The sequence below is a fragment of the Haemaphysalis longicornis genome, unplaced genomic scaffold (genome assembly GCF_048455015.1).
Source record: "Haemaphysalis longicornis isolate Haplotype H1 unplaced genomic scaffold, Haemaphysalis longicornis Haplotype H1 scaffold_4, whole genome shotgun sequence".
Taxonomy (NCBI): Eukaryota; Metazoa; Arthropoda; class Arachnida; order Ixodida; family Ixodidae; genus Haemaphysalis; species Haemaphysalis longicornis.
In genome coordinates, this window is record NW_027526361.1 from 158,754,741 (window position 1) to 158,767,882 (window position 13,142).

The window sequence follows — 13,142 nt, forward strand, 5'->3', positions numbered from 1 at the left end:
AGATACAGTTGTCGTAAATATAAATACCCCAGAAAGTGAAGGAACACAGTCGCCCAGATAGCCGAATTGGTAAGGCATTCGAGATCTAATCGAAAGGCGTGGGTTCGGTCCCCACTCCGGGCGCGTGTTTTCCTTTCTTTCTTTCTCTCGTAATTAATAAAAAATAATTTAACGTCACTAACGGTAAAAAAAAAATAGTCTAACCATTCACCTATGCCTTATTTGGCGTTGTAGTCTGCCAGCATTTCTTTCTGTATATCCTAACGAGCCCCTCATTTACAAACCATATTATCATGCGAAAGTTTAGCGAGGGCCTCGGTTCTGGCAGCCTTCATGCCAAGGTGGCATAAGAGGGTTTCCCGCCAGTTACCCGCTTATGACAGGCGGTAGACGTTCGAGTCACGCCCCGGCGGTTGAAAAGAAGGTCCCCTTCTCCCCGTGTAGTCTGAGTGGCGCTGGCTACTACCCTCAAGCGTCAGATACAGTTGTAGTAAATATAAATACCCCAGAAAGTGAAGGAACACAGTCGCCCAGATAGCCGAATTGGTAAGGCATTCGAGATCTAATCGAAAGGCGTGGGTTCGGTCCCCACTCCGGGCGCGTGTTTTCCTTTCTTTCTTTCTCTCGTAATTAATAAAAAAATAATTTAACGTCACTAACGGTAAAAAAAATAGTCTAACCATTCCCCTATGCCTTCTTTGGCGTTGTAGTCTGCCAGCATTTCTTTCTGTATATCCTAACGAGCCCCTCATTTACAAACCATATTATCGTGCGAAAGTTTAGCGAGGGCCTCGGTTCTGGCAGCCTTAATGCCAAGGTGGCATAAGAGGGTTTCCCGCCAGTTACCCGCTTATGACAGGCGGTAGACGTTCGAGTCACGCCCCGGCGGTTGAAAAGAAGGTCCCCTTCTCCCCGTGTAGTCTGAGTGGCGCTGGCTACTACCCTCAAGCGTCAGATACAGTTGTCGTAAATATAAATACCCCAGAAAGTGAAGGAACACAGTCGCCCAGATAGCCGAATTGGTAAGGCATTCGAGATCTAATCGAAAGGCGTGGGTTCGGTCCCCACTCCGGGCGCGTGTTTTCCTTTCTTTCTTTCTCTCGTAATTAATAAAAAAATAATTTAACGTCACTAACGGTAAAAAAAATAGTCTAACCATTCCCCTATGCCTTCTTTGGCGTTGTAGTCTGCCAGCATTTCTTTCTGTATTGCCTAACGAGCCCCTCATTTCCAAACTATATATATATATATATATATATATATATATATTGTGGGCCTCACCTCTGTAATGCAGTGCAGCCTGCCAAGGTGCCCACCATGGGTTCGAGCGAGCCAAGCCGTAGACGGCCGCGGCGGCCCTCGCCACGCGTGCGCAGTCACTCCGCGGAGACGAAGTAGCTCTTCAGAACTGGTTTTATTCCGGGTAATCCACGGTACAGCAACCAGCCCTGGTATTACACTCCTAGCCCTGGGGCAGAGAGCGGGGTACCCGCCGACCGTACGCTTCAAGCCACAGAGCCCGACGCGCAGGGCTCTGTGGCTTGAAGCGTTTGGTGCTGGTGGTTTGGTGCTGGCAAGGTCCAAAAAGGCATGTTCCACAAACGTTAGAGCTCTGTGTGCCTTCTTGGGATTATGAATGTTCAAAACCCAGAACGATGCAAACAGACTACACAGTCCTCCCAGTAAAGATGATGCAGTCAAGACACTCTGGCCATCGATGCGGAGGCTAATTTCCCCGTTGGTGGAATGCAGGCAGGGAGTCAAAGGAGCAGCTGCCTGAAAAAGCAAAAAAGAAAAAAAAATGCCCCACACGTAAAATTCAAAACAGACACTATGGTTAAATGAACTTAATAATTCGGCACAGTAATAAAATTGTAAGGCCAGGTTCCCTTCGAATTCCAGTACCTAAATTAAGAATGCAAAGGCTTCATAAAACCAAGTGCCAGTACATTAACCATCGTGGCTTTTGCAGCAATAAAAAAGATATTACTTCCATACAATATACTCGAGCACAACTTTAAATGACAGTGAAGTTAAAATGCAAGCCTGTTGATAGATTAGCTCACGGAGAACACTATTATACCCCTCTTACACCTGGAATTTTTTTTAAATAAGGTTGAAACTAGCAAAAACACGGTTTCACCGGAAGGGCTTAAGTGGCCTGACGCGCGCAACTTCTTTCTTGGCTGCCGCTGGATGGTGCTACTCGTCCATACTTGGGGTGGCAGTACCGCTTTCCAAGGGAGCATGCGAGCCACGCATGAGAAAATCGTTCGACGCCAACACTTGCGGGGCTCAAAAGGCCAATGTTTTTCTTCAGTGAAGCGTAAATACTGATAACGGGTCCAATTGAGAAACATTTTGCTTAGTGGTCTCGAACGGCAAATGACAGGGGAGTTTGGGGAAGCATGAGCGATTTGACCGGAACTGACCAAACTGTTTGGTACGTGGTAATGTTGTATTCAGTTGCTTGTATACTGCTATTAATGACCGCTGCTTCACTTGCTTCCGCTTTATCCTGATGCAAACAGCGACTGCAGTCGTGTTTGCGTCACGTTTAATGAGCATTTGAACAGCGATTTCTCAGCACTTAAGGCATCTTGGCACTAAATCAATGCTGAAATGGCTATGCGAAGGTCCGACTTTCGTTTGAAACCAACTAGCTGGTTGCCTTCAATGACCCTTTAACAACAAGTTACCGCCTCATCACTGCAACCGATTGTTCCTCCGTGTGGTGCAAAGTGTGTTACTGTGAGTATTTTCAACGTGAAACGAACCGTTTCTGTAATTTGTCGGACTGATTCTGCTATTAATTACTGCAGTGACAACAAGCTATGAAAGAAAATCCCGCCATCTCCACGAAGTGAATGATGATGAGAGGGGCGAATCTAAAATGCTTATCAGCAGACAATGTGACGCATTAAGTGCAAGCTGCTTTCATAGTGTGTGCATTGACATTAGGATATGGCCCCTGGCAGAATGATGCGCTGCGCGAGATTTTGCCGCACCTAAAAGGACAGGCAACTCATTTTTACGGAGTATAGGATCTGTAAAAGGGTTGCGAGTTGGGCGAGTTGGTAATGATGCATTTCGAAAAACAAACTGCGCGCAAATGAACGAGGACAAGAACACATGAAGACGGCACAAGCGCACACTCGCAACTAGTTTATTATTGCACAATTCAAAGCTTTAAATACCCAAGCGCCCAATTGCCGTGCCCCCAATGCGTCACAGTTCTCGGTGCACTCAGCCGAAAATGCTAAAAAACCGTAACAACAAAACCACAAAACCAACTTTGAGGCGCATGAAAGGCGAAAAATCAGCAAAGATAATCGCATCATACATGGATTAAAACCCCCCTCCCACCCCCAACATGCATGCCCAGAAGAGGCACCGAAATAGCGCTCAATGTGCGTCTAAATATGCGACTTCTCGATTAAGCAGGGCGATAGAGGGATGACTGATACATTCGGAACCAGCTTTTCTGATGTGGCTGGCTTCTACAATTTCTCGCGTTTGCTGGTTCTTATGTCGGAAAAGGATGGCTGTGCGCTCAAACACAGGGACACAATCAGGTCTGCATGCGCGGCAATGAGAAGATAAGTGGCTCAGGTCACGTTGAAAAACGAAAAAAATATACGGTACCTTTAGACGTCGTACGCTCGAGTTAGTGACAACGTAACCGTGTGCGGCTCTGTCCTGAAGTTCGGAGAAATGCACCGTGCACTGTTTATCCAAAAAGCGCCGTATCAGATGTGGCCCCGCTGGTGCCGGGTCTTATTTTGCGGTGGTGGTAATTCCTGCCGGCGGCATGTGAAAAAGACATTTTAAACCGATACAGAACCCGTGCACAAAACGCTTCAATCATGTGACCAGTTCAGCTTGGGGCGACGCGTCGCGGAGAGCGGCAACGTTGGCAAAACATGTTCCGGCGCGGCTCTGAGCTTTCTAGCGGTGGAGTGAGCGCCATTTCTTTGACAATCTCAAACATCGGTTGCCTTGGCAACAAGGCACAAACCGCCCCAGAAGTCAGTTACGGTTGCGTGATCCCGGTTCAGCTCGGCACCCCACCTCGCGACATGTGGGCACTGCAGGCGTACCACTCACTCCCATTGGAAAGTGCGAGATGCGTTTGGCATTACAGGAGGCGATGGTGTGTGTGTTGCGGACGCCTTTGTTTCGCGATGAAATGCGATGTTCTGCTTCGGCGGGTGGATAGTGCTTCCCATGGTCTGGATTATCTTTCTCGAGCGACGTACGACTCAACCTCGCATGGGGTATGTGCAGTGTGCGTGGCTAAAAGCCATCTCGACTTGTGCGCCAGAGTTAAGTGACTTGCTGTTCGTCCCCGCAGACCGCGCGCGAGGTGAGTGCCGAATTTACGACGGGCAGGAGGAGGCAACCCATCGTCTGTCAATCGCGGTTCAGACTTGCAACGCATGTTGTGACGTTGTGTTCGTTCGAAACGCATCTCTGGATTTTTTAAACTGTATCCGTCAAACCCGGGCATTCGGCTCAGGGCGTTCTCTGCGATTGCACGAAAGAAGTGCCACGGGGCTTCAACGCTTTCTTTATGGAACGTACTCAGGTAAAAGGGAATATCCATGTTGTGTTATGGCCGTGTTGCATTCAATACAAACGGTTAAGCGTTAGTTTACACTTGTTTCGTTTGTCGTAAAATGTCCAAGCACTCCGGCAGTCCGCTGGCAGATCAGCCGGCGAGCCGACGCTGAGCAGACGACTCATCTCTTTGCCGGAAGTGCGTGAAAAACCCGCCCAATAGCAGGATGTCTAGCTCATGGCGAACATCTGGGAATTGATGATGTAGACATGTGAAGATGGCGGCGTCCAAAAACACGAAGGAAAGGGTGAGAAAAAAGCGACAAACTTTGCAGCAAAAGTGTGAGCTTTCCGCAGCGCGTAAAAGAGTAATACTTGGCAGAGATGACGTTGACGCCCCAATCTAACGACTGCGCTACTTCATTTAGTGTGCTCAAAACGCCTTTAAGGGCCCCTTTAAACGAACGCACGCCTCCTCCGCCCGCCCGCTGTCACAGTCTGCGGTGAGCCACGTGCTCTTCGCGGGAGCGAGGTCCGAACTTCGCAGCCTGTGCCGACCGGGCGGAACTGTGCAGCCCAGTTGCGCCCGACGCCGTCGGGAGGGGGAGGAAGAGGAGGGCGTCGCAGTTTTGACGGGTCAGTACTACTTGTGCGTCCCGGCAGCGTTCATTGACGAAGCGCCGTAATTCGAGGTGTTCCGTTGTGTGGTGGCACGCGAGCGACTTAATTGCCCACGGCACGGGCTGGGCAGCCCGAGCAACAGCCCGAGCAGCAGCAACAGCGCGCGGTCGTCGTCGGCGAGAGCGCTGGCGCGGAAACCGGCCTGCGCCGCCGCCGCTGCGACCGCCGCGGCGACCTGGGTGGTCCGGCCGTACCGACGTCGCGTCTCGGTGAAGGCCGTAAAAAAGAGACAGCTATTTATCGTGCTTGTAATGCGCCTCCGGAATTGGAACGAGATTTCCGCCGCGGGGAGGCGCGCGCAGCCGCATCGCTCAGCCGCGCCGGCATAACTCATCCGCGACGACGACCAATGTCGCTGCTGCCTCTTTGTAGAGGGCCCGCGCAAGAACAAAGCGTCGCGGACAAGCGCCGCCGCACGCAATTTGGGCAACCGGAACGCGGGGCTTCCGCCTGCGGGGACGTCTGTGCGCGCACATTCGCGCACGCACGTTACCACGGAGGCAGCCGGCAGTCGTGTCGTTCACAAGAACTTCGCCAAGCATCTTCGTTCCCCCTTCTTTCGGTTAGTTTTTCGCATCAGTGTTTTTCCTACGGGCCGGGGCTTCGGCTGGATTAGGGGCCCGGAATGATTTAGACCGAGCTGGTTCGCTCGACATTAAACCCTGGGTCCCGGGTTTAAGTTATGTGGACGCGACTCGGCCCTCGAAGGCCATTCTTGGCCGCAATACTGAGGCGCGCACTTCGTTAACCCGAAGAATAATGGGCAGGGCAAAACACGGCCCGCTGCCTTTGCATGGTAATGGAAAATATCCTGTATACAGGTGCGCTGCCACGTATTTCCCTCGTTAGGACCAAAGCAGGGCCACTTGGGAGCAAGGTGGCCGGTCCCTGTCGGTTGGCGCAGCTTATACTTCGCACGGCGTGACTGGTTGGCAGTGCAGTTTGCGACCGGGTAGCAGCAGCAAGCCGACCAAGGCTGAGGAGGCAATCGAGACAGTGTGCAAAGACAGCAGCCATAAAGTGAAACTGCGCCTTACGAGCCATCGGGCTTTTCTCTCTCCCGCCAAAAAGTTCCTCGTCGCATTAATAGCGCGCACTAAGCGAAGTCTTGTATGAAGACCACGTGTGCACCGACAGGTGTCTCGATGCCCAAAAGTGTCAGCACCGCGTGATTAATCGCCAATTCTACATTTTTCGGTTTCCTTTGGAGGAGATAAAGATCGAAGGCGCACTCACGCGCGACGTGATTGAAATTCTGGTCCTCGTCGCGTTGCCTTCACGGCGGCTGCCCAGCTGAGACGTGACCAATCGCGGTAAATCGAGCTGGCAGCACAACACTGAATCATCGGCCCCCCGGCAGAAGCCGGCTCTATTTCTTCTGTCGGTTACGACGACAGACACGGACCAGAAGGGTACGATCTTATCCGCTAAAGTAGCGGTGCGAGATGAGGCCTTTCGCGAGGCTGGATTTAGAAAAGCGAAGAATATGGGCAGGTGTATCAGGAAAATGCTTCCGGTTACCACAATGTACTAGCTCTCTTACTTTGCAACCGGCCATAGAACGCTTCACAGGGCGCGAGGACGCACCGGGACAATCCGGCCTCGGTGCTGCAGCGGACAGATCGTCTCGTTAGTGATGACACTTGGAACCTTATCCACTTCTGCTGCTGACGTCCACGTCGCATTTAGCAGTATAGCGCTACCCTGTAACCGACGAAACACGGAATCAAGGCAGGCACAAGGGTTTGACCGTGCGGCGTTGGCACGATGATATATCAGCCTCGAGGGTCTATAAGCACATTTAGCGTTTCCTTTGCCTCCACAGGAATACCAAGTTCTGCGCGCTATAGACTCTAAGCTGGGTAACCCTTAATAGAAATGCACATTTTCGAATTTTTGTAAACTATAATTTATAAGGTACAAAAGTAACCTATATCTTAGTAACCTTTATATAAGTATACACGTAAGGGTTACTGAGTTATAGTTACTTTGCAGCTCTCAGCATGTATACCTTTGTATAGGTGACATCTACCGCCGTGCACCCCGCACGGGGCACCTTGAGCAATCTTGGTGACGGTACTGGCGATACCGCGGACCCCGAGCCCCCAAACATACGCTGGATCCAACCGTGGCAATGTGTTTATAGGTGAAGGGTTAGAAACCATGAACGGTGGCCGTCGGAGCCCAGGTCAAGCTCCGGCGGATGGGCTCCCTGTCTGTTCACCAGGCAGGGAGCTCCGGGACCTCTTTGGCTACCAGGGTAAGGTCAAAGAAGAAAGTACCCCCGTCTCCCTGCTTTCCAATGTGTCATATGGCATTTTCCAAACCCCCCCCCAAACGTGATCGGCCCCCGAAAAGGGGCCGCACCGAAGTTTCGTACCCACCTCTTTCAACATCTGTCTTGTCAACAACCTCGAATAATTATGCTCGTTTTCTTGTGATTGAGTCAGCTGACTCAGCACGACCTGTCGCTTCCATGTCTGTATTCTTGATATCTAAATTTCTGCAAAGCACCATAGGTGGCAAATATCAAGCTAAAAAGCTCAGGACCGGAGAAATCCTGGTAGAAGTCAATGCTGAACAACAAGCCCACACTCTTCTTGCACAAACCCGCATCCATGATCTGGACATCAGGGTCACGCCCCACAGGAGCCTAAACAGCTCCCAGGGTGTGATTTCTGAGACAGATCTCCTGACGGAAACAGATGCAGACCTTCTCGCAGGTCTAAAGGATCAGGGCGTCACAGCCGTGCGGCGCATCACGATGCGCAGGGATGACAAGATAATCCCCACCAAACACATTATCCTGACCTTTGACCGCTCGGCACTTCCACAATATATAAATGCAGGCTTCATTCGATGCTCCATTCGTCCTTACATTCCGAACCCGCGCCGTTGCTTCAAGTGCCAGCGGTTCGGGCACAGTACAACCTCTTGCCGCGGCAAAACAACGTGTGCGAAATGCGCCGCGCAGGACCACCCCACCGACAACTGTAATTCTGACATCCTCACTTGTGCAAACTGCAGGGGCCCACATGCGGCCTACTCCAGGAAATGCGAAAAGTTCCAAATAGAAAAGAAAATAATCAATCTCAAGGTCACAGAAAACATCACCTTCCCAGAGGCGCGGAAGAGGTTCGCCTCTTTCCCCCTGGGGAGGTACGCCGACGCAGCTCGCCGGGGGGCGGAGCGGCGTCTTGTTTCGGCGGGGACCCAGTACCGCGAGTCGGACTTGGTCCCGCCCCCGCCCCCCCCTGGGTTGCCTCTGGCAGCCCAACCCGCCACCGCACCGCCTGCTAAGTCAGCAGTGGTTGTGGTGGCATCCACGTCCGTTGGGGATGCTGCTGCACCCTCTGTTTCCTCCTCTCCACCGGCCCGAAGCACATGCGAGGGCCCGGAGGAGATGGAGCTGGAGGAAACCGCAGCAGTTCCCACCTCCGCCGCACCGCCTGTGCCACCCGGGGCGCTCCTGACGCCCTCGGCGGTCGCGGCCAAAACGAAGGGCACCGCAAAGGGTGCCAGGTCCGGGGGGTCCGGTACGCCGGGTACCCCTTCCAAATCAGATGATGACATGGATGTGGGACCCTTCCTGTCTGCTTCGCAGCGGAAGGAACGGGTCCCCCCATCTAAACCTCCAGAGGAGGTAAAGAAACCCCGTCCAAGAATCCAAGCCCCGAAAGACCCTACATAAATAGTCACACTCCAGTAGCTCTAATACATAATAATGGGAAGAGAAAATATCGTTCAATGGAACTGCAGAGGCCTTCTAAATAATCTTGACGACGTGTATGAGATTCTGCATGCTAATCAGCCAAGTGTAATGTGTGTTCAGGAAACACACCTGAATTCCAAGAACACAAATTTCTTGAATAGTTACCTGGTACACAGAAAGGACAGGGTTGGCTGCACACACTCTTCTGGCGGTGTGGCAATAATCGCCCGCAAATCCTTAGCATGCCACCCTGTCACCTTGAACACTATCCTGGAGGCTGTGGCAATTCGAACGATAATATTTAATAGGTTGATAACGGTATGCTCCATATACATTCCTCCTGATGTTTCACTTTTAAGCTCTGACTTCGAGGCGCTGGTTGACCAGCTGCCCGAACCATACATCCTGACAGGCGACCTTAATGCTCACAACACTCTTTGGGGCTCTTCTCGCACGGATGCCCGAGGTCGCCTCATAGAGAAATTCCTTACATCTTCAGGAGCATGCCTTTTCAACAGTAAACAGCCTACATATCATAACATAGGACACAACACACACTCATGTCTTGACTTGGCGATTGGCTCCGCAGTTCTCTTTCCTCTTCTCGAGTGGGGTGTGGGAACTGACCCATATGGCAGTGACCACTTCCCCACCTCACTTACATATATAGATAAAGGCCCAAGCAGTTCATCTTCCCATAATAGGTTCAATGAAGCACGAGCTAACTGGAATACATTCACAGAGACATCCAAACTACACCACACATCCATAGGACACCTACACGTTGAAGAAGCTACCCAACTCCTCACGGCGCACATCCTCGACGCCGCCGAAAAGTCCATTCCCCACGTCTCTGGTGCCCCGCGCAACCAGCGGAGGCCGTGGTGGAATGAGGACTGTAGGCGGGCGCGAGAGGCCCAGAACAAGGCGTGGGGTATCCTTCGTCGGTACCCCACGTCGGGAAACCTCCTCTTGTTCAAACGGGCCAAGGCATTAGGAAAACGTGTGCGCCGTGAGGCAAAACGAGAGAGTTGGCGTACATTCATAACATCAATAAACTCCTACACTGACTCTCGCAAAGTCTGGACACGAATACGCAAACTAAAAGGACAACAGACACACAGCCTGCCCCTGGTCAGTACAACAGGGGACAAACTGGAAGACCAGGCTAACACACTCGCACAACACTTCCAACACGTGTCCAGTTCAGCACACTACACTAACACTTTCATGAAACACAAACAATTGGCCGAAAAGAAGTCTTTACGTGATAATGATAAGTCAACCTCCTCTTATAACTCGGAGTTTTCACTTCATGAGCTGAGGACCGCTCTGAGCACTTGTAAACCCTCAGCTCCAGGCCCAGACAACATCACATATACAATGATACAGCACCTACACTCAGACACTCTTCAAACACTCCTCCACCTATATAACAAGATTTGGCTTTCGGGGCACATTCCTCGCTCTTGGAGGGAGGCCATAGTAGTGGCTTTCCTAAAAGAAGGGAAGGACTCTTCCTCTCCTTCTAGTTACCGGCCCATTGCCTTGACAAGTTGCCTGTGCAAGCTCCTCGAGAAGATGATAAACCGTAGGCTCGTGTACTTCCTTGAGTACAACGGTCTTCTCGAGAGCTGCCAGGCAGGCTTCCGGGCAGGGCGATCCACAAATGATCAATTAGTTGCACTGGAATCTTACATAAAGGATGCCTTTATACACAGACAGTACTGCATGACCGTATTTTTTGATATCGAGAAAGCTTATGATACGGCATGGCGTTATGGCATTCTTGCAGACCTAAAATCCTATGGTGTGACAGGTAATATGCTTAATACTCTTTCAAGTTACCTGTCCGAACGAACATTTCGTGTCAGGGTCGGTTCGGCACTTTCAAACGTTCACGTGCAGGAGAATGGCGTGCCTCAAGGTGGCGTATTGAGCTGCACCTTGTTTATAGTTAAGATGAACTCTCTCCGAAAGGCACTGCCGCCAACCATATCCTGCTTGCTGTATGTAGATGACGTTCAAATATCTTTCAAATCATGTAACATATCCATTTGTGAACGTCAGGTCCAGCTTGGGGTAAATAAACTTTCTCGCTGGGCAGATGAAAATGGGTTTAAACTTAATCCTTCTAAAAGTACCTGCGTTGTATTCTCAAAAAGGCGGGGCATCCTGCCCGATCCCGACTTAAAACTCTTTGGTGACTCGATTCCAGTAAAAAGAGAGCACAAGTTTTTGGGTGTGGTGTTTGACGAGAAACTCTCTTTCATACCCCACATAAAACGACTCAAACAAAAATGCCTAAAAACAATGAATATTCTAAAAGTCCTGTCTCACCAATCGTACGGTGCAGACAAACAACTCCTGCTTCGACTTTATGCCGCGTTGGTGGGGTCACGGTTGGACTACGGAAGCGTTGTGTATGGGTCAGCCACAAAAACAGCACTTAAAATGCTCGACCCAGTGCTTCACTTGGGGCTTCGCCTTTCTTGTGGGGCATTCCGTACCAGTCCTGTCCACAGTCTTTATGCAGAGTGTGACAAATGGTGCTTAGCGTACCAGCGAACTTATGTTGACCTGCTATATGCCTCCAAAATCTCATCAATGAATAACCATCCCTTTAAACCAGTTTTTAATGATACATCCACAACTAAACTCTTTTTAAACCGCCCATCAATTTCCGTTCCCTTCTCGCAGAGAGTGAGGGACGAGGTGACTATTCATGAGGTCTCCCTCTTAGACACATTCAAATCATCTCACACTGATCTTGTAGCACCATGGCATCTTCGTCCTGTAGCATGTGACTTGTCTTTCGTACAATACAATAAGAACAGGACACCAAGAAGTGGGATTTTGCAGCATTTCATGCATCTGCAGAATAAATACAGGGCTGCAGAGTTTTTCACCGATGCATCTAAAACGTCCACTGCGGTGTCTTGTGCTGCGCATGGGCCCAATTTTGAAGCATGTAGAACAATGAATGTTAATACAAGTATTTTTACGGCAGAGGCATATGGCATATTTCTAGTTGTAAGTCACATAGTTGAACATCACATTCCTACATCCGTCATTTATACAGATTCGTTGAGCGTCGTCCGTGCATTATCATCCGGAAAGTCATCAAAAAACCATGTCATTAATCTTGTCTTCAGAACGATTATGGTAGCTTATTCTTCAAACCTTGGGGTGACTGTGTGTTGGGTGCCAGGCCACTCTGGCATTGGCGGTAATGAAGTGGCGGATGAAATGGCCGCCAATGCTGCACTCCGAAACACAGTCGACATGTCAACACTACCTTACACAGACCTCAAGCCACACATTAGACAACAAGTCCGTAAAACTTGGCAAGCAGACTGGAGCGAACAGACAGACAACAAACTACATGTAATAAAACCACACCTGGGACAATACACTACTGACTCACACAACAGGCACATTGAAGTTACCCTAGCTAGGTTACGGATAGGCCATACGCATGTAACGCACTCCCACCTGCTCACGGGATCTCCAAGACCCCTGTGTAGCAGGTGTGGGGAGGGCCTATCCGTAGTCCACATACTCATACAATGCAAGGCACTTGACACAACACGACACAAACACTTCAGAGAACTCTACAGACAACATATTCCCCTACACCCATCTCTGTTTCTAGGTGACGATGCCATGGTTTCTGTGAAACGCGTTTTTAAATATTTGTCAGATGTTAAGTTTTTAAACCTCATTTCCTATCATGCGTAATCACATCTGGCCCTATACACCAGCCATCACCATTATCTTTATTGATCTTACTATGTCCAGTTTGGACATTTTATACCTACCTTTTGTGGTAATCACTTGTTTTCATTAAATAACTTCTCTGGCGCTCTTTGCCCTCGTTGGCCTTGCGCCATTAAACACCAACCATCATCATCATCATCTACCGCCGTGCAAGGCCACATACCTGGAAGGTGTTACGTTGCATATCAGCGCGTTTCCGCCGACGTCGCTGTGGCGAACCTCCGATGGTGCCTTTCGGGCGCGGTAAACGCGCAGTGCGTCAGTGGAAGACGATATGTGCAACAACGCTCTCCATTGCGCAGTCTGAACTCGGAGAGCCTCGAGTGTATTTTGTACGTCCCTTCAATAAACTGCCGGCCACTATTGCGGCTGTGCAAACATTACAATAGAGATATACTAAAATAAAAGT

At 50.2% G+C, this 13,142-nt stretch overlaps 1 protein-coding gene across 2 annotated transcripts in view; it reads left to right on the plus strand.

The window, feature by feature from the left end:
• LOC144179471 (homeobox protein engrailed-2-A-like) overlaps positions 1-13,142 on the plus strand; it is a 159,989-nt gene that overhangs the window by 101,500 nt on the left and 45,347 nt on the right. The gene's annotated exons all lie outside the window — the stretch shown is intronic.